We start from the raw sequence: 5,593 nt of genomic DNA, 5'->3' as shown, positions 1-5,593 counted from the left end.
CACAGCTTAATCTCTAGTTTTGCTTGCTTTTTCTCTCTTGAGGGTTGTGCAAATGTATTTTGTATTGTTTTGCCTAGTCTATTGAGTGTTCATAGCCTTTGTTTCCTCATGTGGCGAATGAACATTCCTTTGTGTGGTTTATTTTAGGATGATTCTCTTAGTAGTTTATTTAGTTTAGTTTATCTGTTTGGTTTTGTTTCTCTTGTATAGCTCTAGTTTTTTTGTTTGGTATTGTAAGGCTTGGGGAATACCCCTTGTATATCTCTATATGTTATCAGTTTATTTTATGACTTATTCAACAACAACAAAATAAAGTTGCTTATATTGCATTTAGAATTTCGCAGTAATTAATTACTAACCAGTCAATGTTATGTCTTTACAATAGTGCCTAGTAAACACCCTCGTGGCTTGACACGCGGGTTTAAGGTTCAAGCAATGGTTCAGAAAGATGGAAAGCTCAAAGTTCCCATACCACAGGAGTATCGTGCACCAGTGGGGGATCATGCCTCTCAATTAGTCTCCAAAATTGGTGTTGAGGTTCGAACACACTTGCCAGACTTTAGCATTCGCAGGTGGAAACATATCAACGAAGAAGTTACAGCGCCTATGTTTCAGCATCTAACGGTAAAAGTTTAACATAATTGATTGAATTCATGTAATATAATGAATTATGACTCACAATATTTGTGGCTGTTGTTATGATCAATTTGACATACAAGGTGAATCCATAGATGTTAGCAAAGGGGTGGAAACAAAGCGTGGACGGAGCTTGAGCACCCGTACCTACCGACTAAGAATAAAATACTTGAACCTTAAAAGTGCTAAGGGAGAGGAGTATGCTAGAAGCCACCCACCGCCTGAATGTGACCTTGAGAAATGGAAAAACTTGATTGACAAGAAGTGGAATGATAGCAATTGGCTGGTAAACTTTTCTTATGTTAATTTTATTGTTGACAATTACCTTGTCTTCCTAATATATATATTTTACTATTAGAACTTGCTCCTTGTAGAAGCAATCAATAGCTAACATTGACAATAGAAATCAAGTGAAGACGAAGCATAGATGTGGGTCAAAATCTCTCCCAGTTACGGTACACGAGGCGGTGTGTCTTCTTTAAATTTTTTTCCGTTTTATGATTCTACTACCATCATTCTTATTTAACTTACCAGTTGAAGAAGAAAAAAAATCAGACAATCGCAAATGGGGGCCAACTGCCAGAGTTGCCATGTGTTTACAAATCTACACACTTTAATGATGTCACAAAGTAGTGGATTTCTTCGGAGTGCAAAAAGAATTATGTATGTATACTTACCTTTTGTATGAGGATGATTGCAATTTTTATTGTATCTTTATTCATTTTTTTTTAAATGATAGGATAATATGATAAAGATCCAAGCTGAACATTGCTCCCAACATGGTGTGGTTCCAATTACTCCGGAGGAGCTATCTGTGAAGGTGATCAAGCCAAGGTCAGGATATGTTAAAGGACTTAGGTTGAGGCGTTCCTTCTCTGTTAGGATTACCAGTGCTTCGACTGACAGTGACTATATGAGGCATCTAGAGATGGAAATACAAGAGCAAAAGGAGGAAATTCAGTCACAAAAAGAGGAAATTCAAGCACAAAATAAAGAGATAGGGAAGATGAATGGGTCGATTGACGAGAATTTTGAGATGACATCAAGCATCATGGAGTTTCTTAAGAAGCAAGGTTTCAAAGGACAATTTAGAGGAGGAGGTATCCCATGAACTCGTACATCGCCTTTTCGGTAAGTCTCGCTTGTTTTATCTTTTTATTTTTCTCATGTTGGTTAGTATATACTAGTTAAAGTACAGTAGTTTGACTACTTATTAACTAAGATATAACAAGTTTGAAGATGTATTTAATGAAAATAGATTCATTATCAAAATTCTTACTTAGCATGACCCTAGTTAAAATACACACTAACCAAAGTAGAGACAAGACTATGTGTTTACTATTTTGTGTATTTTTGCTAGGCAATGTTGGAGTTGCTCTAAGTTAGTGATGTGATTAATAATGGGTGTGTCTTTGATTGAGTTTTTCACAGTAGAAGAAATGAAGGAACATTTATTGAGTCTTAGGCAGTGGGTTGGTCAAGTTTGTATATCATTTTACGATTGCTGTTGTTTTGTATATATCATTAGGATGGTTTAGCATAATAAGGACTTTTAATAGATTGATCCATTTGAAGGTTTTCCCTATACTCAACTTAGTGAAGCCACATTTCAACCACTTTGTCCTGGCTAAAGAAGTCTTTTCTTGAGATCATGTGCTTTCTCACAACTTACATTCATATCTGTTGGTCTATCTCTTGCTGTTGAGGCTTCAACTTCTCCCTCTTAGTGGTGTTGTCCTTGTTATTTGACACAAACATTCAATTCGTGTTAGCTAACCAATCATATATTGTCTTCATTGTGCTCAATTGGACTATATAAGAAGCAAATGAGGAATATTTAGCAAACTTTATTTTTACCTGGTGTTAGCTTGAGTTGCATATTCTGACACCCATAAAAAGGGAGGTGTAGAATTCAAGTCCCTGTTAGGACCCACTCTATCAGAAAAGAACTAATCTTTGTAATTCAGTTTCCAGGACTTGCTGTTGTCATTTTGCCTCAGATAAATTTATTTTCACCTCATTTGTGTGTGATAGAGTGAAATAAAATGATTCTGTGCTCTGTTCCACCTTGATGTGTTGATTGCCAAACATAACCAAACATTCAAACCACACCACCTAAACTAGCCTTCTCACCCAACTATCACATGGCTTCGCTTCCCATTTATTTAAGGCAGTGTCACTAAATCTTGAATATATATAACCAGCCCATTTCCTTTGTTTTCCACCAAGCACACAGATACAGTATTTCAGTCTTTCGAGAATCATATATTGCCTTTCTAGTCTACCATTAACATAAACATGATCAATTCTAAGAAGCTCATCAAAATGGTGAGGAAGTGGCGAAAACTGGCTTCTATCAGTCGAAAAAGAATCACCTTCTCAAGAACAACCAGAGGTGTTGATAATGCAGAGAGTTACAACACATCTAAAGCTGATAAGGGTCACTTTGCTGTGTACACAGCTGACCAGAAACACTTTGTGATTCCCTTGGTTTATCTCAACAATGACATCTTCAGAGTACTCTTGAAAATGGCTGAGGAAGAGTATGGACTTCCAAGGGATGGGCCTATCACATTACCATGTGACGCAGTCTTCATGGACTATGCAGTCTCTTTGATAAGAAGGCATGCAGCTAAGGATCTGGAGAGAGAGCTACACACAACCATAACTAGTGGTTGTTGCTTATCATCCTTTTATCTCCAAGAGGGACTAATCGATCAACAATTACTAGTCTCCAGTTTCTGATGGAATTAGGTTTTTGTTGGGTGAATGAGAAACAATGTCGTTAGCTTTATACAACAAATTAATGAAATCTCCATTGAAATTTCTTCATATTTGGCTCTTGTTCTACTGAAAATTTTACTTATTATTCTATGTGATAAATGTGTTTGATGATAGCATCACACAGAATTTACTGGGACAGTAGATAGCCCTGGCTAATCTAAAAAAACTGCCTCCATTTTGGTCAATATATTTGGTTCAACTCCATGAATTATCCTTCTATAACTTCCCCGTTATCAACTAAATGACATTTTATTCAAATTCAGGTCTCTAAAAATCGATACATTTTTCTTCCTGCAAGCTAATCCTACACATCACATCTCTTGTTGAATCTAGAAGAATTGTTGCAGCCACATCCCATGTGACTTTTTTTAAACTGAAAAAAAAATTGTAAAAAGAGGTGATTGCTTGGTGTAATATTAAATTTGCAAGCTGTGATATGCCTCAAATGTACCTCAATCCTACGTTATATTTTGGAGCTATTTTATATATATATATATATATACATATATATATATTCTGCCATTAGTGATAGTGATATATGGTATTCTTGCAATCTTTCGGCATCTTATGTTATCTGTGTAGCTTTATCATCAAGGATCACCTCAACTCTTTGAAGTTTTGATTTGTTAGATGCATTTCTACTAAATTGGTTTATAAAATAAAATTATTTATATATGAGTTTAGATGTAATTGATAATATATTAATGTTTTCTTTGTTTATTTTCTTTGCAGATTGGTTTTTTATGATGTTTGGAAGTATACTAGCAAATAAAGATCAACTGTTGAATTTTGTTTCCTGAACTGATACTTAGTTGTAGTTGCAAATCAAGATTGAGTGTTGATTTTTTTTGTGGATTCCACATTAGTTCATTTTGGGATTTGCTTTGACGATTTTTTTGTTATACTTAATGGTTTATATTATTAAAGTTGTTTGATGGATATATTTTGATTTATAACATAAATTATTTACTGAATTTTTTTGTGGAGTGATGTATAATAGCTAGTGAATTTCTTATTACAATTAAAAGGCTATTGGGATATGAGCAGGGATATTTGTGAAATAATAATTGAAATTGAAATATAAAATATGGAATAGGTTTAGTGACGAATTTGTTTTGTCCTTTGTACTTGTTATTATGACAAAGTGATTATCCGTCGTTAATAAACATTTTTTGTGACAAAATTTATTGCAGCGCATATATGAAAGTTTTCATTGATTTTGTTGTTTGGCAACGAAATATATTTCGTCACGTATATATATGTATATTTGCGACGAAATATATTTCGTCACGTATATAAATATATTTGCGACGAAATATATTTCGTTACCCATGTATGACTTTTGGAGACGAAAAATTTCGTCACCTTCACATCTTGCTATGACGAAATTATTTCCTCATCAATGATCAACATTTGTGACAAATTTATTCGTCAACTAAAATTATAAATATGGTACTGAATATTGGTGACGAAAATGAGAATTTTTGGTGACAAAATCTTGTTTTATTGGTGACAAAAAATTTCGTCACTAAACTAAATTCATTGGTGACGAAATTATTTTTCGTCACGGTGGTTTTTAGTGACAAACATTCAATGACGAAACTGGTGACGAAATTAGCTCTTTCGAGACAAAAAAAATTTCGTCATTCAAGACCCAACTTGTTGTATTCCAATTATTATGCTATTTTTACTAGGTGATGCACACAAGTACAGACAATTCGCAAAATTTGGAATGCATTGATTTTATGTTTGTTTTGAAAAAGTGTTTTGAATACATGTCACTAGGAAAAGTGAGCTCGTTTTGTACATTAATCAATTTATCCCAATTTAAGCGAAGGCCTTCATCAATAGGCATTCAAACAAGTATATCACTTAAGCACTTAGCCTGATGGAATATGCTCGATATGGCAAAACTAACATGCAATGTAATATATTAAAGTAATAAATGCTTACCTAGTACTCCAAGGCAAGCCAAATAAAGCAAAATAATTAGAAAAAATGCATGCTCCTAAACAATGCAATATGACTAATGCGACACACACATTATGCAAATAACAAGTTCGGCTACTAGCATGGCATATGAACCAATTCAAAGCATGCGATGAATCACGTATTCGAGCAAAGAATTTTGAAATTGACATTGGTTAGAATGATGAGCCAAAACCTTATGCGT

General features: G+C 34.1%; 1 pseudogene; it reads left to right on the top strand.

The window, feature by feature from the left end:
* The first annotated feature begins 2,934 nt into the window (after window positions 1–2,934).
* On the top strand, window positions 2,935–3,381 carry LOC145800460 (auxin-responsive protein SAUR68 pseudogene; annotated as a pseudogene).
* Window positions 3,382–5,593: the final 2,212 nt, after the last annotated feature.

The sequence above is a fragment of the Camellia sinensis genome, chromosome 10 (genome assembly GCF_055761805.1).
Source record: "Camellia sinensis isolate YWXY chromosome 10, ASM5576180v1, whole genome shotgun sequence".
NCBI lineage: Eukaryota > Viridiplantae > Streptophyta > Magnoliopsida > Ericales > Theaceae > Camellia > Camellia sinensis.
The sequence above is the reverse complement of the archived record's forward strand: the minus strand, read 5'-3'. Positions and strand labels throughout refer to the sequence as shown.